Source organism: Myotis daubentonii, chromosome 8 (assembly GCF_963259705.1).
Source record: "Myotis daubentonii chromosome 8, mMyoDau2.1, whole genome shotgun sequence".
In the NCBI taxonomy this organism is placed as follows: domain Eukaryota; kingdom Metazoa; phylum Chordata; class Mammalia; order Chiroptera; family Vespertilionidae; genus Myotis; species Myotis daubentonii.
Window position 1 is genome coordinate 17,554,268 of NC_081847.1, and position 25,791 is coordinate 17,580,058.

General features: G+C 43.4%; 1 protein-coding gene across 4 annotated transcripts in view; it reads right to left on the reverse strand.

Annotated features, from left to right (window-relative positions):
- RIN2 (Ras and Rab interactor 2) overlaps window positions 1–25,791 on the reverse strand; it is a 213,994-nt gene that overhangs the window by 161,038 nt on the left and 27,165 nt on the right. For all 4 annotated transcript variants that reach the window (XM_059705433.1, XM_059705435.1, XM_059705439.1 and 1 more), the window contains exon 2: window positions 15,354–15,479. The gene's annotated coding sequence lies outside the window, so the exon portion shown is untranslated. The remainder of the gene's footprint in view (window positions 1–15,353; window positions 15,480–25,791) is intronic.

The following is a 25,791-nucleotide window of genomic DNA, read 5'->3' on the forward strand; positions in this document are numbered from 1 at the left end:
CTCATTGTAACAGCCAGGAAAGACAACGTAATTAAAACCAAATAATCTAGCAAGAATGGAAACTGAAACAAAACAACTTTATGAAAATCAGTTTCTCAGAGTTCCCGTAAATTGATTATTTGTTTGTGGAGGGGACTGGTCAGATATCCAGTACCTCTAATTGCAGAACAGTCACCATGGAAAATAACTACTAAGACCATTCACTTTCTTTCTAATTCAAAGCTCATCAAAGGCACCTTTTGAAAAAGCAGTGTGTTTTCTTTGCCCTACAAATTCCAAAGCAGCAGAGAGGATTCCCCACCAGGCACTGGCTCCCAGGGTAGATCAATATCCTGGCACTATGGTTTACAGTGGAGCAAGCTGTGAATCTAGTCGGAAGAAACAGTCTAGACCTGGGCCTCCCCTCATGGGTGACTGAGTTTCTGGGCCTTTATAGGTTTCTGGGCAAGTTCAGACTAGCTAGGTATCCGTGACATTAGCAACAAATGTGACCTTCTAGACTTGTCATATAAGTCATGACATTTTAGAGTGCAGTTAGCACTGGGAGGAAGCTGAGATCACCGAGTGCATGGACGGCAGGTAGGGGGCACTCCCTCCCCCCTGACGTTGGGGGATTGATCATCAGTTGTGGCGCTATTTCCCAATGGGGTACCACAGAATCCTTTTCAATACACCACTCCAACCTTCAAGCAGAGCTGGCTTTAATCTGATTCCATCAGTGAAGTGAGGCCCAAAGGCTACGTTACCTACCGAAGGTCAACTTCCCAACAGCATGCCAAAAACCTACATTCTTATTCCAAATAGGAGGGTTACTATGTTCTGTATTCCCTAGAGCTTCCAGACATCAACAAGACAGGCAAGAGCAGAAATATTCAGACAAGAGCTCCGTTGTCTCAGTGAGACAGAGCTGGTGATTACTTTCACTGCCAAGGTTAAGGAGTTATAATTCCTATATGTTCATCTAATTGTCTGTCAGTCTTTTTGTTTTGGGGACCCAGTTCTGACTGTAGGTCAACCATGTCCAACCCTTACCTGGAGCGCACTGTTTTCTGTTTGTAGCTCCCCATGTAAAAGACTCCTAAGAAACCTAAGGCCTAGTAAGGTAAAAATAGTTTCCCAATGCCACCCAGGGCTCGGACGAGAATGTGATCTTCTGACACCCTGTTTAGCCTGTCTAACTGGCCGATCATTTGTCCCAGCTCTTCAACTGCTCTAGTTCCTTAAACTTGAAAAGGCTGTACACTCACTAAGACATTAAAGGGTTCTCCTGATTGCAGAGGCAGACGCCATAGCAGCCGAAGGTCAATGCTATCGAATGGAGGTGAGATTGAATCTACACCCTCGGGATAAGAGGTCACAAGCTGTCAATCAGTAATGCTAAATCAAATTAAAACGTAGCAACAATAATTGATATGATTAAGGTATGACTTTAGAAATGTCTTCATAAGCCTGGTTTATGAAACATGATTACTTGGCTTGAAATGTTCTGAAATTAAATCCAAGTGGGTTAGATATAAGACATGCTTGAGACAAATGAATCTGTAACCAGGTTCTTCAAAACTACATCGATGCAGGATGGGGCAAAAGTAGGTTTATAGTTGTAAACATACAAATAGTTTATTCTTATATTATTATTTATTAATTATAGTATTGTTCCCCATATGAACAACTGTAAACCAACTTTTGCCCCATCCTGCACATGAAGATTCAACCCATCCACAAATACAATGCATGTGTCACCAGCCAGGGGCTCTGGTCAACTCTTATGTCCATTTTCCTGAGAACAGAATGTGCCTGAAAAGTTTCTGAAGCAAATGCAACATCTGCCTTTTTTTAACATCTAATGTGCCTGTATATTGTAAAGGTGAATGATGGACTGCAACAAACCTTACAAACCCCCGAACAGAGGACATAATAATTCCCCAAAAGGAGATGCTACAGCAACTTTCATACTCCTCCTGAGGACACAGTAGTTGGAGCTGAGTGGACCGTAGGCATGCAAGGTGCCCTGCTCAGCATGACTCGTACGTTTCCCAGAGAGCTCTGCAGGAAGTAGATGGCAATGAATCACAGGGCTCAGGAGTGGAAAATACAATGTGATTCACATTAACTGAAAGAAAGGTTGAAGGAGAATAAACAACTAATAATGAAAGCCATACACACAGTTTCTCACGCATCAGCAAATACCACACTGAGCGTGCCAGCGTAGCTTCTGCTTTTCCAAAGTTCAAAGAAGAAAGAAAAGGCAAATTTTCTAAATAAAGCCTAATAAGTCTATGGAAAAACTGAACCACTATAATGCATAACGTAGTTACATAAAAAGGCATGAATTATTTTCAGTGAAGTTGGTATTTGTTATAAGAAAAGGGGAGCCAATTTATTATTTTTCACTCAATCTTTAACAGTCCTTCATATATATTTTTAAATTGTTGTTGCATACTATAAACTTTAAAATCTAAACTTTCGCTTAAACTACACTCTATCCCTGCAGAGAAAATTCTTGCCTCATCATAAACCTCTCAAGTAGTATCATTTCATTTCTCAATAATGAGTTACCTAGGAAAGCACGGGAATGAAAGTTGGGCTCCTCAGAATTCAATCAACAAGCAAGTAAAAATTAAACAAGCAAACAAAAGAAAAAGCTTCAAATCTACTGGAATCAATCACTGAAAATAAGGAGATGAGTAGAGCCACAGAACTTAAAGTAAGATCCTATTAATAATCCATGTGGACACAAATTTTGAATTTGTGTGGAATTTGAATTGGTTAGTTACAAGAAAACATGACCAGGTTTACAAAACATAAAATGAAGTTAATATTTGGGTAGAATTTGGTTTATTTGAGCACTCGATTGGCCAACTAAATTGTAAAATCAGTATAGACCAGAAATTGAATGATCTGACAGTGTGGGATAGGGAGGTTTAGAGTGGGTGTTTTGGGTGGGGGTGTTATGTGACCACACCAGTTGCTGTGAACTGTTGTTACAATCAGTGGTGATGTTAGGGAATAAAATGTCACCTTTTTTGGAAAATGGCACAGGTCAGTGAAAAGGCAGAGTCTGGTGTGTGGAAGCACTGGGGAGGGAGACGAGCAGGGGGAAGAAAAGTAGAAATAGGCAGTGTAATCACACACACACACACACACACACACACACACACCCCATAGACATATGCATACTTCCAGGGAGCTGAGCCCCCAGACAAATAGCCTGGGTCAGGCCTTAAAATGTTTTATTTTTGTCTGGATTTTCCAATGTGGAGTCTTCTTGGGCTGAGTGAACCAAATGACTGAAATCTCCACTTTATGTTTTGTTGTGTGAACTCTGACACACATCTGCACTCCCATTTGCCAATAAGAACCGAAACAAACCAAACAAAACAATGTCAGGAAAAGCATTTTGGTCTCAAATGTTTTGGTCTCCAGATCTTGTAGATAATGCTACCATTTTCTATTCTGAGCTATTTAACAAAACTTACAGTTTGCCAAGACTTGAAGAGATTCGTCATCGTTTCAAATTACCCATCAGGAAGGCATCTTATAAAATTTTTAAATTTTCTATAACTTATTTATCTTTTATTTCCAAATATCAAAATTCCTAAGATGTGCAGAAACCAAACCCCAGGTAATAAAGACTATGTATTATTTTCCAGTTAAATTTTTTCAATATTTTTGGTTATAAAATTATGACACAAGTATGTGGACATTCAACTCTAATGGTTTTGGTAAATGTAGAATACTTTTCTTTTTTCACTGCAAAAGCAATACAAGTTTGTTATAGAAGTATAACAAAATAGATTACTAAAATAAATAAATAAAAAATTTAAAAACTATAGGTCCATTGTTAATCCTCTATAGTACATCCTTCCAGAATTTTTATGAACCCATCTGTCTCTACCTCTATTTTTTTTCATTTCATAAACCTTATTCTAACCTGACATGTATTGTATATTTGTTTGCTTTATTATTTATTGTCTATTTCTCCCATGGTGAAGAAAGCCTCTTGGGGGAAAGCACTTCGCCACCTTTGCATACCACTAATGCCCTCAGCCTCACACAGTGCCTGATGCATATTAGAGTTCATAAAGATTTAATGAATGAATGAAAGACTCAATAGTTGGTACTCACTAAATATTTGAATAAAAAGAAAGCCAGTTAGTACAAGCCAACCTGTCCAGAGTCATGGAGAGGGCAAGTGCACTGAAACATCTTTCTTTTCCACCTTATTGTTCTTTGCTCCATTTGCTATTGGCTAAATTAGCCCATTACTTTCTGTTTAAACTCATCAAATTTAGCTATAGGCATCTATATGGGTTCACTCATTATGTGAGACATTATAAAAGCATGGATTTGGTGGGAAGTGAGAGGCAACTCCACAAATGGACGGAGTGGGCCCCAGTCAGGGTCCATGTGGAGTGGATGAGAATGGGAAAGGCTGTTGTATAGCACACACGTACCCATGCTCATGCCACAACGGGGTGTCTGAACACGTCTGTGCGTCCCTCTGCTCTCAAGGTCTGGCATACACTGTCAGGTGGACACAGAGCAACTGCCTCTAGCCCATACCCAAGAGGAAGCTGAGGAACTTCTGCAGTAACTGAAGAAAGGAAGATAATATAAGCCCTTTCATGTTTTTCTTTAGTCAACATCTGGGAATTTTTTTCCCCAGTTTCCCATTCACAAAGCAAAAGTGGTCAAGGAAGTATGTCTTGATTGAATAAAGGCCAATTGTGTCTTTACCAGACAATGCCTCTTTCTGGCAAAAGATTTATAATCTGATCTCACTATTCCCTTTAATTCTTTTGGTGAAGATGTCCATACTATAAAACAATTCCAGAGTGTGCCACTCTGATGGCGTGTTAGGGAAGTGATGAGGGCTAGACTTTTAAAAAATTTCTTTGGAAATAATTTTGAACTTAATGAAAAAGAATTAAAATATGCCCACAGTGGTAATCTGCTCATTCACACAATTGCTTTTCCTTTCCTGTCTCATTTCCCCACTCTCCTAAGATTTTGCCTTGAATCATCTACCAAATAAATTATTGGACCTAAATCCTTGTTTCAGGGTCTATTTTGAGGGGATCTCATAGTAAATGGCCACCAAGAAATAAATCTTATTAGCTCATACATCTGGTACCTCCTGCTCAAACTTATGCATTTATAAAGATGGCAACAAGCCACTAAGTCCACAGGCAATTAATAGTACTAATAAGGCATATGGTTTCATTGATGGGCTAATTAGAATGCTCTACTGCAGGAGTGGGGAACTTTTTTTCTGCCAAAGGCCATTTGGATATTTATAACATCATTCTCAGGCCAGACAAAAGTATCAACTTAAAAATTAGCCTGCTATATTTGGTCAAACATTTAATTAGCTCACCCCTAAGGCCTTGGCAGGGCCAGACCAAATGATTTTGTAGTCCTTATATGGCCCACAGGCCAGGCGTTCCCCACCCCTGCTCTACTTGGCACATAAGGTGCCACTGCTAAGATGCTAGCATCAAGGTCTGTGTTCACTTGCTTGCTTGCTTGGCCTATGCATGGACACAGTATAAATAACTTACAAATGTTTGGAAAAATATTTAATCATTCGAGGCTTAGGTTTCTTCCACAGGCCACAGGGCTAAGAACACAACAGTCAAGCCCCCCTCAGCATATGCTTTATGACTTATAACTCACCAAAAGCATAAAAACTGCAAGTCTTTTCCATGCTAACCTGGAAAAGTCCTGTAGATTTATGACAGCAAATTCCAACCGCATAAAAGCTTTTGCCTCTTCTCCTTCCAGACACCAGAGCCAAGGTTCTGAGAGAAGCAAGAAATGACATTCTTACAGAATTCAGATCTTTCTCCTAAAGTGTAGGAAAATAAACACATCAGTGCAATTGACAATTTATTCATCCCACATGCTGTTCGTATTTCATTCCGACGAGCATGAGCAACTGGTATGCGCAGGTGCCACGTCTAACCAATGGAGGCGGCTGCCAAGGGGGTCACAAGTTGTCCTTGTGGGAAGGACAAGCTCAACAACTCCACACACTTCACGAGTCCACGGTGATTGAAGCTATGGGACGCGATAAGGCACCAATCCCAGCTGAGGTCCGAGCTAACAAAGTGGTGTGCATCTTTTAATAACCATGTCCGCCCCATTAATAACAACCTAGGTCAGTGATGGCGAACCTTTTGAGCTTGGCGTGTCAGCATTTTGAAAAACCCTAACTTAACTCTGGTGCCGTGTCACATATAGAAATTTTTTGATATTTGCAACCGTAGTAAAACAAAGATTTATATTTTTGATATTTATTTTATATATTAAATGCCATTTAACGAAGAAAAATCAACCAAAAAAATGAGTTCACGTGTCACCTCTGACACGCGTGTCATAGGCTCGCCATCACTGACCTAGAATATCAAGGAATTGGAATTATGCCCAAAGTGGTCACTAAAACTGGCATTGGTAAAGATTTCTACATTTCACATTTTATTCCCCCAACTTGGCAGAAGGCAGAGGAAGCACGCAGAGTGCCTTTCTGAACCGAAGCCAAGGCCAACAACAGGAACTTCCCCAGTGAAGACAGAATATACCTCTTTGCCTCTTGGCTTGGTTTTGGCCACGTGACTGGCTCTGGTCAATGCAATAACGAAAAAGTGCCAGTGAGGAAGCTTCTCGGGTTTCCGTCTGCACCCTATGCTTCTGCCATGGTCATAAGAGCTTCCCTCCGGTAGCCTCAGCCACAGCTGGACTTAGAATGTTCGCAGGTGGAGCAGGCCTGAAATTAGACCTTGGCAAGAATCCAAGTCTCGCTGGGCCTGTGCAGGAAGCAGAGTCACCCAGCTAAGTCCAGCCTGGATCAGCCAGTCCCCCTCCGTACCTTAGCCCAACCCAGATCAGCCAAACCCCAGCCAACCTTTAGTTGGTGAGCTAAATAAATGCTTATTATGAATGTCCACACTGACTTAGGGTGGTGTGTTGCACAGCAAGAACTGATGCAGAGCCCTAGCAGGTTTGGCTCAGAGGATACAGCGTCAGCCTGTGGACTGAAGGGCCCTGGGTTCGAATCTAGTCAAGGGCACATTGCTTGGGTTTCTGGCTCAATCCCCAGGGGGGCATGCAGGAAGCACCCAATCAATGGTTCTCTTTCATCATGGGAGAGAGGTGTTTCTATCTCTCTCTCCTCTCCCTTCCTCTCTAAAATCAAAAAATATATATTTTAAAAAGAAAAGAACTGATGCAGAAAACAAATGGGAAGCTCAGGAAGCTCAGGGGAATAGTGAACAACAGGTTTTTCCACTTTCCTTCCCTGGACAAATGGGTGGCAACATGCAGGACACAATTAGGAAATTCACAATTACTTTTAAAAGGCCCCCATGATTTCTCTATAAATACCCCAACTTCCGTGTCCCTTAGTGGGACAAGTCTAGGATGTATCCTATGCAGTCTGTCACAGATCCCAGTAAGATTGACCCCAATCGCCCACAGTGGTCACCTGCTCACTGTCACAACCTGTATGGCCTGTCTCCTCCCTTCCCGATCCGATCCCTCAACTCCCTCACTGTGCTTCCGGGAATCACTGCCCATACAAATACCTGCACCCTAATTCTTGACTCAACTCAGACACAGCTTATTTTTACACATAATGAACATGTATCAAGCATTTCAATGTGCTCGGTGCTGTGACACAAAGATGACTTCACCTCTCCATGCCTCAGTTTCCTCATCTATAAAACGGGGACAAAAGAAGTGCTGTTGTGAGGAAAGAACATGTAACGTGCCTAAGACAGGACCCAACTTACAGCAAGCTTTCGATAAACGCTGCTGCTTTCAAGCAAGAGTTGCTTCTCCTTGTGATGATCAGACTTCTAAGCTGCACCTGCTGGTGTTGGAAAGAACAGGTGGATGGAGAAAAAGAGAGAATGAGGAGGAAAGGAATGAATTCCATCTTCGCGAAACCAACTTAAATCTCAGTCAGCTGATGGCAGCACCGACCCCTAACTGAACAGTAAACAGGGAGAACAAAAGCTAAAGCGAAGCATTCTCCATAATTTATAGTTGGTTAGGGACGTTCTGTTGCATGGAGGGAGGAGACACCTGAGGACCCGAGGAGAAAAAGGAGGGGCGTCTAAGGGGAAAAAGCCGGTGGGGTTGTGCTTCTTGGTGCAGGTGACTAAGCATGGGAGGGGTTTCCAGAGGAACTGCCTGAGTGAGTAATATTTCCAATGGGCTTAGCAGTGACAGAGGACTTGTGAGGCGGCACAGGGACACCAATAAGCCAACCACAAGAATGTATCTCCCCTCCGCTCCCTAGGAAAAACGTCTTATCTACCTTCTAATCACTTTTTTTATTTTTATAAAATATATTTTATTGATTTCAGAGAGGAAGATGGGGAGGGAGGAGAGAAAGAGAGAGAGAGAGAGCAATAGAAACATCAATGATGGGAGAGGAATCACTGACTGGCTGCCTCCTGTATGCCCTATACTAGGGATGGAGCCCGCAACCCGAGCATGTGCCCTGACTGGGAATCGAACCATGACCTCCTGGTTCATAGGTCGATGCTCAACCACTGAGCCACGCCAGCCGGTCTCTAACCACTTTCTAGCAGATGTGGAAACCACTTTTCCACACATACAGTTGGTCAAGATTTGGTGGATACATGATCTTCCTGGGGTGGTGGTAATGAGTGACATTGCCATCTTGTTCCCACAGCCCACAGGCACAAAGGCAGTTGCCAAGCAACTGGACAGAGGAGGAAATAACCCCATCCTGACGTGGAAATTTCCACTCCAGAACCCCTTGCAAGACCACCTTTTTCAAAGCCTGCTTTTCCACACAAGCCCACCTTGTCCCAGCTTATAAAAGTAGCAAAGCAAAGCAAGCTTCTGAGTGCTCAAGCATAAGCTTAATAGAATCTGTCTGGGAATTTCTCTGGGGGTTTCTCTCAATTTCTATCTTGTGGAACCCAAGAACCCCAACACCAGTACTGTTTGGGTCTGATGGGCAGAGGACTAGGCTTGCTCCAGACACTATCAGAGCACTCCTTGGGGTACTGTGAAATAGGGTGCTCAAACCTGGCCTCTCGGGGGGTCTCATGATCCTCTACTCTGTGTCCATCTTGGCATCTTGTTCTCTCTTCTCAATCCAGTTCGTTTTCTCTTGTTATAAATCATGCAAATGGTTTCCTTTCCCCAATCTCTATTGTAATGGTAGTTCCCAGCACAATATTTGCATTTTACTTGGTGTTGTAGGTTGCAGCGATGGCCATAGTTTGCCACCTTCCCTGAATGCCTGCTCTTTGCAAGATGGCTTTGCAACTCTTCCCAACAAGGCCTCCTTCCCAGGGAGACAAGTCTATATCAATAGAGATGAGTCTATTTCTCATCTTGACTCTGGACTGGCCTGTGACTTGCTTTGGGCCAACAGAATGCGGCAGAAATGGCCTTGTGTTATTCTCAAGCCTCAGGAAGCCATGCATGTTCACTTTGCTGGAGCCCTGACTAACCTGCTGAAGGACGAGAGACACGTAGAGCTAGGAGCCATCCCACTGAGGTCATCCCCGACCAGTCAGCTCTGGAAGCTGACTGAAGACTCGAGAGGCAGCCCAGCTGACCCGCTAGACCGGCTGAGCCCAGCCCGAACTGCCCACCTACAGAATCATGAACTAAATAAATGGCTATTATTTGAAGCTACTAAGGTTTCGAGTGGTTTGTTAGGCAGCAAAAGCTAATTGGTAGATTAGGCAATATAAATATAATTAAGCAATTATACTTATCTAACAGTTTGCCTGCATTTATTTATCCTCAATTTAAAAGAATCCTCATATTCTAGTCCTGCTGCTGCATCCATTATTATTGGAGCCTTATCCTATCTAATAAAAGACAAAAAGGATAATTGACTGGACCTTCGCTACGCTTCCCATTGGCTAATCAGGGCGATATGCAAATTAACTGCCAAGAAAGATGGCGGTTAATTTGCATACGTAGGCGCCAAGCAATGGAGCAAAGCTGGCTGGCCCCGGGCAGGAGCAGCAAGGGAGGCCAGCGTGGCGAGCGAAGAGCAAAGAGGGGGCCCGCCACGCCGGCCTCCGCCACACCCCCGGGGCCCACACACAGTGAGCAGCGAGGAGCTAAGCCCCTTGCCCGCCGCGCTGGCCCCTCCTGGCGAAGAGTGAAGGCCTGGGTTCCGGGCGCCGGAGGAAAACTGGTGCCAGCAGCCAGGGGAAGGGGCCCCCAAGGGGCCCCAGACTACGAGAGGGCACAGGCCGGGCTGAGGGACCCACCCGAGTGCACAAATTTTTGTGCACCGGGCCTCTAGTCCTATATAATAAAAGCCTAATATGCTAAGTATCCAGTTGTCCACTCAACCAATCAAAGCGTAATATGCTAATGATATACTAAGGCTGCTCAACCGCTCCCTTTGACGTACACTGACAACCAGGGGGCAGACAGTTGACTGGTCGACCAGTTGCTATGACATGCACTGACCACCAGGGGGCAGATGCTCTGACCGGTAGGTTAGCTTGCTGCTGGGCCAGACATGCCCTGGAGCCCTCCCATAGTCCCTCCCCAGCTGGCCAACATCTGTGTCCCTTCCCAGCTGGCCAACCTCTGTGTCCCTCCCCAGCCCCAATCGTGCACTGGTGGGGTGTCCCTCCAGCCTGGCCTGCACCCTCTCGAAATCCAGGACTCCTCAGGGGATGTCGGAGAGCTGGTTTCGGCCTGATCCTGCAGGCATAAACGTCTAATATGCAAATTGACCGAATGGCAGAACAAACAGTCGCTATGACATGCACTGACCACCAGGGGGTAGAGGCTCAGCACGGGAGCTGCCCCCCCTGGTGGTCAGTGTGCTCCCACAGGGGGAGTGCCGCTCAGCCAGAAGCCGGGCTCATGGCTGGAGAGCGCAGTGGCGGTGGCGGGAGTGTGCAGGCTGGGCTGAGGGACTCCTCCTCGTCGAGTGCACACATTTCGTGCGCCGGGCCTCTAGTACCTAATAAGCATAGGAAAAGTATTGGACATTTTACCGTAGACAATGTAAAGAGTTGTTCAGAGTTCTCAAGCAGCTGTCATGACAGGCACACATACATAAATATAAGGTGAAAGACAAGTGCCACCAATCCTATGGCAAAGGCTGACCAGAATGTACGCAGAAGTTACATATGCCATATTTCAACATTCACATCAAAGTCAATTCTCCAATTTCACATCTGAAAATATTTTCCACTGGGATAACATCCACTTGGATAACAAGCTAGTGAAAAGTAGTGTCTCAGAGCCCTGCCAGTTCCTGGTATTGTTTAGTTTGCTGTTGCATTTTATTGAAGTTACTTATTTATAACAGTCACACACAAAGATGTTTTATCTAACAGGGAAGATAGAGGAAGTGAAGGAGAAACCTCTGACCTCCAAAGACAAACCTTTGGCATCAAGGTAAGTCTTATGCCCAGAATTCTGCACTTCTAACATCATCCTCAAAAAAAAAAAAAATCACATACACTGCTCTTTGGTATTTATTTAACTGGCATTTATTCATTGTCTACCACAGGTTAGAGTTTGTGCTATAAGAAATGAGGGACATAAGACATAGGCCAAGCCCTGACCTCAAGGAGCCTGAGGTCAAACAAAAAATAGAAACATTGAGACCAACCAAGATGGCGGCATAGGTTAACGCCGGAGTTTGCTGCTTTGAACAACTACTTCAAAAGTGAAACCAAAAAACGGAAGGGACGTCTCCCAGAACCACAGGAACGCTGGCTGAGTGGAAGTCCTACAACTAGGAGGAAAGAGAAACGCATACGGACACTCAGAGGAGGCGCAGTGCTGAAGTCAAATTCTGAGGTGCGGAGTGCGCGGAGCGGGCTGGCGGCGGAGGGCGCGGTTGTTGTTTTCAATCGGGAGGGAGTCGCAGACTCTGAACACCAGATACAGGCGAGTCTTTAGGGACCCAGACTCAAACAGGAGAAGCGGGACTGTCTGGCTTCGGTCAGAGCGAGTGCAGCTTTCTCTCCCAGCTTTGCAGCGGGTGCTGGGACTCAGAGAGGCAGAGCCCCTGGGGACAGGACTGAGAGCCGCCATAACTGCTCTCTCCGGCCCACGCTGTTGATCCTATTCGACCCGCCCTACCCAAGCCCTGCACAGAGGCATTTGCCGGATAGCCTCAGGCAAAGGCTAGATTAGCACCTCCCTAGAGGACAGAAGTTCTCTCACTGCTGACACTCATAGCTGATTCTCATAGCCACTTGGCCTGGAGGTCAAACCCTCCCTGGAATTAGCTACAACAATCAAGATTTATCTATAAGACTGCGAACAAAGACCACTAGGGGGTGCACCAAGGAAGCATAACAAAATGCGGAGACAAAGAAACAGGACAAAATTGTCAATGGAAGAAATAGAGTTCAGAACCACACTTTTAAGGTCTCTCAAGAACTGTTTAGAAGCTGCCGATAAACTTAATGAGCTCTACACGAAAACTAATAAGACCCTCGATCTTATATTGGGGAACCAACTAGAAATTAAGCACACACGGACTGAAATAACGAATATTATACAGACACCCGACAGCAGACCAGAGGAGCGCAAGAATCAAGTCAATGATTTGAAATGCGAGGAAGCAAAGAACATCCAACCGGAAAAGCAAAATGAAAAAAGAATCCAAAAATGCGAGGATAGTGTAAGGAGCCTCTGGGACAGCTTCAAGCGTACCAACATCAGAATTATAGGGGTGCCAGAAGATGAGAGAGAGCAAGATATTGAAAACCTATTTGAAGAAATAATGACAGAAAACTTCCCCCACCTGGTGAAAGAAATGGACTTACAGGTCCAAGAAGCGCGGAGAACCCCAAACAAAAGGAATCCAAACAGGACCACACCAAGACACATCATAATTAAAATGCCAAGAGCAAAAGATAAAGAGAGAATCTTAAAAGCAGCAAGAGAAAGAAACGCAGTTACCTACAAGGGAATACCCATACGAGTGTCAGCTGATTTCTCAACAGAAACTTTGCAGGCCAGAAGGGAGTGGCAAGAAATATTCAAAGTGATGAATGCCAAGAACCTACAACCAAGACTACTTTATCCAGCAAAGCTATCATTCAGAACGGAAGGTCAGATAAAGAGCTTCACAGATAAGGAAAAGCTAAAGGAGTTCATCACCACCAAACCAGGATTATATGAAATGCTGAAAGGTATCCTTTAAGAAGAGGAAGAGGAAGAAAAAGGTAAAGATACAAATTATGAACAACAAATATGCATCTATCAACAAGTGAATCTAAGAATCAAGTGAATAAATAATCTGATGATCAGAATGAACTGTTGATTATAATAGAATCAGGGACATAGAAAGGGAATGGACTGACTATTCCTGGGGGGAAAGGGGTGTGGGAGATGTGGGAAGAGACTGGACAAAAATCGTGCACCTATGGATGAGGACAGTGGGTGGGGAGTGAGGGCGGAGGGTGGGGCGGGAACTGGGAGGAGGGGAGTTATGGGGGGGGAAAAAAAAGGAACAAATGTAATAATCTGAACAATAAAGATTTAATTAAAAAAAAAAAATAGAAACATTGATGATATAGAAACATTCAATTCACAAATGATTATTACTTTACATGATATGAAAAGAAAATACGTCCTGTAACCAGAGCAGAGACCACAGAATCTAAACTCATGGAGAGAAAGCAGATGGCTTCCTGAGAGAACTGCATGTTTATTTTTATATATATATATACTTTTATATATTTTATTGATTTTTTTACAGAGAGGAAGGGAGAGAGATAGAGAGTTGGAAACATCGATGAGAGAGAAACATCGATCAGCTGCCTCCTGCACATCTCCTATTGGGGATGTGCCCGCAACCCAGGTACATGCCCTTGACCAGAAATGAACCTGGGACCCTTGAGTCTGCAGGCCGATGCACTATCCACTGAGCCAAACCAGTTTCGGCAAGAGAACTGCATGTTTAAACCAATACCAACCACATTGACCTAGGGTTCAAATTAAGGAAACAGAGTCCCAACACACACTGTGCAAATTTCTCCAAAGTTACTCTATTGTCCCCAAATGGGTTTGCTTTCTCTAAGAACAGTTATGTCTGAGGGGCAGGAAAGTCCCCAGCTCCTGGGCCAGAAGGAGGGAGCAGTTGGGGTAGGGGTGGATCTCACAAGCCCTAAGTTCAAATCCCATCTTGTTGTGTGGCCATGGTTTAGTCACTTCATCTTATTTGTAAATGAGTGTAATGACATCTACCTTAGGTGGTGCTGTAGCGGGTTTCAATGAGATCACTCAAAACAATGACAATGTTTGTTTTGCTCCTGAATCTGCTGGGGGGCAGGGATCAGCAGGAAGATTCATCAAGGCCAGTTTGTCCCAGCTCTACTCAGCATGAATGGGAGCCGCTCCAAGGCTGGGGCTGGAGCCTTCCAAAGCTGCACTCACAGGTCAGTGGGATTTAAGTGGGGTTGTCGGCTGGAGTACCTCCTCATGGCCTTTCTATGGAGCCTGGGCTTCCTCACATCAGGGTGGCTGGTCTCAAAGGCAAGTGGCCCAAGAGAATGAGAGAGCCAGGTGGACACCATGTCACCTATGCTGATCCCCACTTTGAAGTTACTCATGCCACTTCTGCCCATTCTCTCTGTCAAGTCAGTCACTGAGTCCCACACAGATTCCACCAAGAGAAGAAAGAGTAAAATTCCTGGCTTGAGGGGGTGTGGGAAGATTCTGGAAGAGCAGCAATAATTCTGTGGCCATATTTGGGAAATATAATCTGTCCTACTGACCTATATTGATATCCCTTTCATGCTCTAATTCCCTTTCAATGTGGAGATCTATGATTATATGAAAAAAAATAGATGAAAATTGGGGATGAGAAGAAAGGTAAATAGGAAATATATGACAAAGGGAGAAAGAGGAGTAAGGCTTTCACGGTGGGGTGGGGCCCCACAATCATGACTATCCACTCTCAGTAACTGACCAAGTTGTCCATGCCTCCTGGTATCCCCCCATCTAGGATGTGGGCAACAGCATTGCCTATCTCATAGTGCTATTGTGATAATTCAATGAATTAATCCATTAAAGTGCTTAGAGTGGTGCCTGGCACATAGTGCTCCATAAATGTGAGCAGTTGTATTTTATGTTCTTGGGGCTCCTGAACTCTCCTGATCTTGGCTTGGCCTGTGGTCAATGCATTACAAACTGAATCCTTCCGATAACCTGGAAACAGGTACGCATCCAGCCCTCTGACTGGGGAAGTTACACCCACACCAACACAACTAAGCTAGAGCACACAGTATTCCCATCCTACTGAAGAACTTGGCAATGAAAAGCAATCGTTGGTTGCCACACACTGGGTTTTATAATTTGTTACATACCCTTCACAGCAGCATTTCTTCTCGTCTCCCAATTTAGTCCAGCTCCAACCTCCCCAACATCGTCAAGGACTTGCACATTTTATCTTTTCCAGTAGAAGTTCAGAAGTCCGGATCTCTTGTGTCCATCTACAACACAAAGAATCAGATATTTAGAGTTTCTAATGCATTTTAAAAAAATACCATGAACACCACACAGAGGACTTGCCTCCTCACTTGGCCCTGAGAGGAGGCCCTGAGGGACAGGGGCGCAGTGAATGGCTTCCCATCCTATTCTGATCCCTCATCCCAACCTCTGAGCCAGGTGCCTGAAGAGGGACCTTCTTTACAGAATATTCTCTAAATCCCTATGCCAATGCTCCGATTTCTAAAACTCCAAATAGTCTTCCACTTAAAAACAAACAAACAAAAAAGGTACTAATATGCAATGGTTAGTCAATTCGTATTTTCATTCAATTAAGTGACAATTTGTGTATTCCTTTACCCCTTGCATCAAATTAGCTCATACAAATTTAAACAGTCCTGCAATCTTCTAGTCTAGGATTTAAAGATAGAAATAACCTGAATATGAAATTCTAAAATGATCCCCTATTTCATTTTTTTTTGCATCAATACCATACCCCTTCAAAATTAAGTACATAAATGCAGTCATCTAACTTGCAAACAAGAAGAAAAGCAAGCACAAGTATAAGATCAAAGCTTAAGTTCCTTTAATGATCATCACTAATACCTGTAGCCAGGATCCTTGTCAGAGGTGAACACTGTTATAACTTGGGATTATATCTTCACAGATCTGTGCATTCAAATATTCAATATCTCTCCCTCAATGTGTGTGCTTATTTTCTAAAGAAATATTTAATGTGTGTCATCCTGCACCTTGTTTGTTGCACTCACAGGATGTCTTATCACACATACCTACATCAGGGTAAGACGATGATCTCATTTTAAAAAACTCTGATTAATATTTCACAATCTCAACTCCTCCATCAGGCCATATAACTGAACTCTGACTTCCTCCCTTGCTTTACTCCCTGGCCGGTGTTACACACATTCCATCTCTTCCTTCATTCTCTAGATATAAATTTCTGGCCTAGGATATCCTCCCTGTCCCTCTGTAATTGAGAAGATTAGCTCTCAGGCCCAGAGGAACATACTTGGGCTTGAATCTCAGTTGAGAATTTCAGAAAAAGTATTTAATTTTTACTCACTTGGATTCCCTGTGTATTAAGTGGGATGACTGTAACAGCACCTACGTCAAAGGGTTATTCTAAGGATCAAATAAAATAATCCATGGAAAGCATAGTCCCACTGCAGGGTACTTACTAAATGCTCAATAAATCACCAACATCAGTCACTGTCATTATTATCATCATCACCTTTTATTTCTCTTGATAATAATTTAAATCCCAATGTCTTCTTAATTCAGATTTTCCCCTGAACTTCTACTTCACATGTAGATAGGACTACTAAAAATGATCCCTATAAACTTTAAGTTCGATTTACTTCACAATGTCTTCTCATCTTTGCTCTCTGGACTCGGGATGAGCTGCAGTCACACAGAGCAAATGAAGCCAGAAGCAAAGGAAGGCTCTCCTTCTAAGGTACAAAAATTGTAGTGCTTCCTCCATTACATTGTTTATATTATCATATAAAATAAGTATGCACACATAAAATAACTAAATATCTCATTCTCATGAACCTGTAAAATTATACCAAGCAACTTTATACATGAACTAAGAACAAAAATGTAAATACTACACTTAGAAGTAACAAGAGGGGTCCAAGATGGTGGCGGAGTATTTGGAAGTTACACTCACCTCCTCCCAGGTCCAAACTGGAATGACAATTAAACTGTAGAACAATCAACCTGAATAACCACTAAAAACTAGATGAACAGAGTCTTATAAACTAGGATTTTCCAAGGAAGCCTTCTTACCATATCTGGTAAGAAGGGCAGAGATGTGATAAAAGCTGGCCCCGCACACATATGTGGCCATTGAAAAACCAAAGAAATATCTCGCCTTAAGGGTCTCCCCTGAGGAGTGAGGGGTCTCAACACCCAGAGCACGAGAGCCAGGAAGAGTAGCCCACTAATATCTGGCTATAAAAATCAGCGGGGAGCCCTAGCTGGTTTGGCTCAGTGGATAGAGCTTTGGCCCTGGGACTGAGGGTTCCAGGTTCCATTCTGATCCCCACCCCCATCAGGACGCCACCAATCTATCTGTTTCTCTGTCTCCCCCACTTCCTTCTACTCTCTCTAAAAATCAATGGGGAAAAAAAAATCCTAGGGTGAAGATTAACAAAAAAACAAACAAACAAACAAAATCAGCCAGGATTCTGAGACTGGCATCCACTAGAAACCCAGGTGCCCTCTTAAAGGGGCAGCACACAAAATCTCATACCTGGCCAGACTGAAGTGGACTGGAGTTGTGGGACGGACTGTTGTCTGGCTCCAAGGAGAGCGCAGAAGGGAAAGCTGCCACGGTGCCTGTGCTGAGTCCCAATCCCACACTGCCCACAGACTGGACCCAGGACTCCCTCCCATACTGCAACATCCTGGAGAAATGCAATAACCCCACCCTCTCAACTCCCTGTTACTCCCCATGCCCCGCCCTGCAGAGCTCACACCCTGCCCAGAAGTTAGCTGCCTGGGCCCCTGGGGAAGACTTTCTGGGAGGAGTGTGGAGGGTGAACTCAGGGGTTGTCAGAGACTGCGTTATGCGGATCTGAGGTGGGGGCCACTCCCCTTATGTCCTGAGGGCTCTGTCTCCACAAGAGATGCACTAGCCCCAGACTCCCGACTCCACCCCCTGGGGGCCCTGCCATGTTCTTGCATTGCAGAGGAGTCAGCAGGCTGTGATCAGCCTGGGCCCTAGGGGAAGACTCTCCTTGAAGGCTATGGGGAGGTCCCAGCAGAATCAGTGAGAGGCTGAGTTGTGCGGCTCTAGGGCAGAAGCCATTTTTCCTCTTGCACATCCGTCCAGCACTACAGATTCTGTGCAGAGTCCTCCCTTACACGGCCCATTTTTGGTCTGTTTGGACCTGATGAATGCTGATGCCCTCATCCTGATGACTTCCTGAGGCCCCGCCACACCACAGAGGTCTGAGGACACCCTGCAAGTGGCAGCTGGCCTTTGCATACTCAGAGAATTTTGCTGAGTGGCTTCAGTCCCAGCACTGGTGTGGTTTGAATCTGTACCAGTCTGGTGAACAACACTCTCCTGCACCTGGAGGCTCACTGAGAACCTACCTCACACAAATGACCCTATTAACCAAAGCAACCTATAGATTCAATGCAATTCCTATCAAGATACCAATGGCGTATTTCACAGAACTAGAACAAGTAATCCAAAAATTTATATGGAACCACAAAAACCCCAAATAGATTCAGCAACAATGAGAAAGAAGAACAAAGTTAGTTTCACACTACCTGATATCAAACTATACAACAAGGCCATAAGCATCAAAACAGCATGGTACTGGCATTAAAACAGACATATCGATCAATGGAACAGAATAGAGAGTCTAGAAATAACCCACACCTATATGGTCAATTAATATTTGACAGAGGAGGCAAGAGAACATACAATGATGTAAAGACAGTCTATTCAACATATGGTGTTGGAAAACTTGGACAGACAACATGCCAAAAATGAAACTAGACCACCTTTTTAGACCATATACAAGAATAAACTCAAAATGGATTAAAAATTAAATGTAGGACTCCTACAAGAAAATATAGGCAGTAAAAATCTCTGATATTTCTCTTAACAATATTTTTTTTCTGATATAGCTTTGTGGATAAAGGAAACAAAAGAAAAAATAAACAAATGGGAGTGAATCAAACTAAAGACAATTTGCACAGCAAAGGAAGCCATCAACTAAACAAAAAGACAACCTACTGAGTGGGAGAAAATATTCACCAATGGTACATCTGAAAAGAGTTAATATTCAAAATTTATAAAGCATGCATACTACTCAACATCAAAAAAATAAACAATCCAATTAGAAAAGGGGCAAAGGACCTGAATAGACACTTCTCCAAAGAGGACAAATAGATGGCCAACAGACATATGCAAAGATGCTCAACTTCACTCATTGCCAGAGAAATGCAAATTAAAACCACAATGAGATATCACCTCACACCTGTCAGAATGGCTACCATCAATAAATCCATAAACAACAAGTGTTGGCGAGGATGGGAGAAACAGGAATCTTCATGCACTGTGGGTGGGAATGCAGACTGGTGCAGCCACTGCGGAAAACATTAAGGAGGGTCCTCCAAAAATTAAAAGTGGAATTGCCTTATGACCCAGCGATTTCACTTCTGGTATATGTATCTGAGGGAACCCAACATATTAATTCAAAAGAAAATATATACCCTTGTGTTCATTGCAGCACTGCTTATAATAGCCAGATATGGAAGCAACCCAGTGCTCCTCAACAGATGATTGGATAATGTAGAAGTGGTACATATATACTATGGAATATTACTCTGCCATAAAAAAGAATGAAATCTTACTATTTGCAACAACATGGATGGACCTAGAGGATATTTTGCTAAATGAAATGTCAGTCAGAGAAAGACAAATACCATAAGATTTAACTTGTATGTGGAATCCAAAGAACAAAATAAACAAACAAAACAGAAACAGAGTCACAGACACAGGGAGTGGACTGGTTGCTAGAGGGGGAAGGAGTTGAGGGACTGGGTGAAAAAAGAGAAAGGATTAAAAGTACAAATTGGCGGTTACAAAATAGTCACGGTGATGCAAAGTACAGCATAGGAAATATAGCCAATAATAATGTAATATCTATGTATGGTGCCAGGTGGGTACTAGAAACATCAGGGGGAACACTGTGTAAAGTATATGATTATGTAACCACTGTGCTATACGCCTGACACTAATACCAAATAATGTTTTTAAAAACTAAAAATAAAATGTCCTTTGAAAAAAAAAAGTGATGTCAAGGAAAAACCCATTGTGTCCCTTTAAAATGTCTCCAAGAGACTGCTGGAAGATTCTTGAATGTATTTACATTAAAAAGAAAAGATTTATACTTTTATTTAGTATTCAACAGACTTTGTACATTTAACTATTTATAAATATTTTATTGTATTTTTAAATCCACAGCATTGTTCTTTTCTATTGTAAGATTATATTTTCCTCAACTCTCCAAAAATAATTAACAAAAAGGGCTGACAAATAGGAAAGAAAAAAGTAACAAGATTATTGAACAGATGATGATGTTGTACTGAAACTAAGTCACTCCTTGAAAAATGAAGATAGTGGAGTTGCATCTTCTGGGAGGAGAAGTGCTGACGTAAGAGAATAAAGCAGGAGTTATCCTTAAAGTTAATCTGCTGTGTGGAGAGGCACCGTGAAAAGGTCATGTAGGGAAACAGGAGCCTGTGGTGTCCCACATCATGCAGACTCTGGGGCATTCACTCACTGAATGGAATAGAAGGGCAGGTGGAATCGCTCACACAATTCAGATTATTCCCATCTCTGTTCGACTCTGAATACTCCCTCAACACTTCTCTATCTGAACTACTGTGAGGCTTTCATTCCTCCTCCCCACTGCACCGCATTTGGTCTTCACTTGGGGCACAGACACCGTCTATGTCCTCAGCCCCCTCTGCTCCTTCCTCGTATCCTGCAACAATCCCAATATGTGGGATGACTTGGTCCCAAGGCAGATTAAATAGCCACAAACCACAGGTGGACACTGAAATCCCCTGGCAGAACTTGGCTATAAGGCTCACCTCTTCAGAGGCTCTCACCCCTGACTGCACACGTGAGAAGGTTTATGTGGCCCAGGCCACACTCAAATCAATCACAGCAAAATGTCTGGGGGTGGGACCTTTGCAGCCCTGATTTTCAAAGCCCACTGGATCATTCCAGTTTGCAATAAAGGTTGAGAACCACTGACCTAGGGATTAATGGCTTTCAAACTCTTGATTTCTGCCCATAATAATAATAAATACATTTCAGCCCAGCCAACGTGGCTCAGTGGTTGAGCGTCGACCTATGAACCAAGAGGTCATGGTTCAATTCCCAGTTCAGGGCACATGATGGGTTGCGGGCTCGATCCCCAGTGTGTGGTGTGCAGGAGGCAGCCAATCAATGATTCTCTCTCATCATTGATGTTTCTCTCTCTCTCCTTCTCCCTTCCTCTCTGAAATCAATAACAATATATTTTAAAAAATACATCTCACATCATGACCCATATTCATACACACAAACAAAAACAAACATTTTAATAAGACAACACTTAACTCTTATTACTAGCTAAGCATTCTCATGTTTTTTCATTCTACTCACTTTTATTTAATGGGTGATAGTCCACTAGGGGGTCATGACCCACAGTTTGAAAAATACTTTCTTAGATGACCCAGAATATAGTGAAATGAATCCTATATAATAGAAGCCTAAGATACTAAGTGTCTGACCGTCTGACTGTTCGACCAGTCGCTATGATGCGCACCAGGGGACAGACACTCCAACCGATAGGTTAGCTTTCTGCTGGGGTCCGGCTGATCGGGACTGGGCATAATGGGCTGGACATGCCCTGGAGCCTTCCTGCGGCCCCTCCCCAGCCCCCATCATGCACCAGTGGGGTCTCTTGGCCTGGCCTGTGCCCACTCACAATCTGGGACCCCTCGGGGGATGTCAGAGAGCTGGTTTCGGTCCAATCTCTGTAGGCCAGGCTGAGGGACCCTAGTTATTAAACATTATCCTTAAAGTAAAAACATATTTCAAAAACTAAAGAGCATAAACAAATCCCAGAGAACAAATTCATACTTACAGGCCCCCATTTTGAACATCTTTAAAATATGTGTGTGTGTATGTATGTGTGTGTGTGTGTGTGTGTGTATATATATATATATATATATATATATATATATATATATATATATATATTTCAGAGAGGAAGGGAGAGGGAGCGATAGATAAAAACATCAATGATGAGAGAGAATCATTGATCGGCTGACTCCTACACACCCCCTTCTGGGGATCGAGTCTACAACCGGGCATGTGCCCTTTATCGGAATCGAACCCAGGACCCTTCAGTCCGCAGGCCGATGCTCTATCTACTGAGCCAAATCAGCTAGGGCTAAACATCTTTATCATACTCCCAAATCTTTCATTTTTACAAAAGGTCAAACTCATGTACACATTTCCACTTTTGTGTACATATGATGTATGTTATGCTTTGCTACTAGTCATTATTTCCTATCTATATTATCACACAACATTTCAACTATTTGGATAATCCTTACATGACTACATTGTGGACACCCCCTCAGAGCTTGTTTCACTCTGTTGCTCAGGGGGTGCTGGTCTTATGTTTTTCTTTGTCCATGCACCGTGGGCATCACACAGGATGGACCATGAAGCAAGCATCTGCACTAATACTTGTTGACTGAGTTTTCGCATTCTGGTACATATTTCCAATTTGGATTTAACAAAATAGTACACTAGGGAAGCTGCTAAGTATATCTGGCCTTCCAAAGAAACGGGTTTGCCATCACTAGCAGTCTCTCAATAGTCACCATGCTTCTAACATCAGACTATAGTTCTAGCTATCCAGTCCTCTTACCATGTGGGAATAACAGAATTCAATGTCCCTGCCAATATCCAATTTTCACTAATGTTGCTGCAGTTGCATCCCTAAGTGTTCGAGACAAAGGGTTTTTTGAGCAGCGTGGGGAAAACCCACCAGGCAAAATGTTATTCGTCAACTTCCAAAGGGGTTTTGACTTTGAAAAATATAATAACTAGCCAAACCCAAACCAACCAAGAGAGATACTAAACTGAGCTTATATTTGACATATATGGTGTATGTTATGAAATCTTACAGACAGAACCTTAAAACACCAGCACCATAAAGACTGTCTTTATAGAAGAAACACATAATTGTATAGGAAAGAGCGAAGCGGACTGACAGCGGCTTCCCTTTGGCCGGGGCGAAGCAGCTGGAACGACTTGGGAAGCGGTCCGACCCTGTGGACTGGACTCACAGCATGTGGACACAGAAGCATTTCCTCAGAGAGGGCATCTGTTTTCAATTTGGTTATTAAACTTCAACATGGTTATTTTCCTAAGAGAAATGCAAATTCATTTCAAACATACCGGTTTCTCAGCAGACTAAAAATGTCTCCAGGGTATATTAAAGTGTTTCTAACCTTCACAATTTTAAATGATCATACGTTTTCATTTATAATTCCTCTATGGAGGAAAACTAATGTATGGGAGGTGTCATGATTACACCTATTCATTAATTAAACAAATACTGCTTGAGCATCTATTAGATGCAATGCGCTTTGAGAAATACTGAGTCACTATTTTCCGGGGAAATTCTGGAGCCCTTACACAACATTTAAAACCCCTCAAGGTGAAATCAGTTTGAAGACAACAGGATGCCAATTGATTTCCCAACCTTAGTAAGTGTTAAAAGAAAACACTGTTCCATAATCGCATTAATTAGGAAATGTGGAGTTACAAGGATTAAAACAGGTTTCTTTCTTGCAAGATTTCTAGAGCTTCTCTGTGACTATGATCTAGGTTTACAGTATGTCCAGTATCTTCCAAAATTCGGGAAGACAACTGATCAATGTTTCTCTCTCTCTTCCCCTCTCTCTATGAGCATGTTCTCTCTCCCTTCCCCTCTCTCAATGAGCATGTCCTCGAGTGAGGGTTAAGAAAAAAGAGAGAGTCTGCACCAAAAGCCCAAGCTGGCCACAGATGACTCCTCTGTAGGTCATGAGCTTGACAGTGTGGGGCCATGGAGGGATAGGAGGGTGAGCTAGTGGATCTCTATTGGGGGGTTGGGGGGTGTCAGGGCAGATCTGGTGAGTGGGAAGGTAGAAAAAATAGACCTTGCCTCAGAGTCACACAATTCAATCTCTGACATCCCAAGTTCACCCTCAAGAGCCCTCCAAGAAAGTCTACATCAGGGGCCCAGGCTGCTGACTCCTCAGCAGGACATGAGCTCCACAGGGCAGGGCGGAAAGGAGTCCAGGGTGGGGCTAGTGTGGTCCTCCAAGATGATGCTCTATGGAGAGGTGGCATCTGCAGGAAGTTAGGGAGAGGTACTCAGAACAGGAACTCTGGCAGCTGTCCCTTCAGCTGTCTCCGGGCACCACGCAGCCCTGTCTGTCCTCGCACAACTCTACTCCTCTCCAATCTGCCCTCCCTCTGCTGGAGCCCAGGGTGAGCTGCTATGGATGAGATTTTGTGGGCTGGCCTTTTAAAAGAGTATCTGGGTTTCCAGCAGACTCCAGTCTCTCCCTAGTGGGCAGAATCCATACCTATTTTCACAGCCAGATGTTATATGGGCTGCTCTTTCCAGCACGGGTGCTCCAGGCTGGGGAGCTCTGTGGGGGGTTGATACCTTTACCGCTGTGATATCCCTGAGGATTCTTAACAGCTGTACATGAGTGCAAGGCCAGCTCTTTTCTTGTCTCCACCCTTCCTACCAGTTTCTATATGGCTTCTTCTGTAAATCCTCGGTTATAAGACTTTTGTTCAGTTAATCTTCAGTTGGTTATTCAGGCTGATAGTTTTATATTTTAGTTGTAATTCCAGTTGGACCTGGGAGGACTTGAGTGTGACTGCTACCTACTCAACTGCCATTTCGGATCTTCCTAATTTCCTCTTCTGAGTCCAGCCAACTTTCCTTTCACTCTTCCTGGGTTTATCCATTTTACTTTTAATATTTTTTTGAAATTTTGATTCAAGATTATATAAATGAAATGCTTATTTCATGATACTTAAATAGTTAATGTTGGAACATTATGTTGCCATTTTCTTCCATTTTGGGGTGTGTGTGTGTGTGTGTGTGTGTGTGTGTGTGTGTTTAGAGGGTGTGAGGCCCGGCTGGTAGAGCATCAACCCATGAACCAGGAGGTCATGGTTCCATTCCTGGTCAGGGCTCTTGCCCGGGTTGCAAGCTAGATCCCCTGTGGGGGGCGTACAGGAAGTAGCCGATCAATGATTCTCCCTCATCATTGATGTTTCTATCCCGCTCTCCCTCTTCCTTCTTCTCTCTGAAATCAACAAAAATATTTAGAGGGGGTAGGAATATTCAAATCTTGAAATTTTTGATTTTGAAACTTTGTTTTCTTCTGATTAAAGTGTTGCTTGCATGGTGTCTGTCACTTTCTGCTCCATTTACAACAGATTTTCTTTTCTGGACAGCAATGAAGTTGATGCAGAAGAGGGTCAGGGCTTGAAGTGGCTAACTAGGTTTCTGATTCAATCGCACCCTCTACTGTTGATAAGGTGAAGTGCAGTCTGTTGTATGGTGCTGCTTCTTGTGATTTTATGATTCTTTTATCTCTGCAGGACTTAATTTTATACTTTTCGCCATTCTTTCTCCACATTGCCCAGTCCCCCAGGGGCAAGTGCCCTTCCAAATTTCTCAATCTTGAACC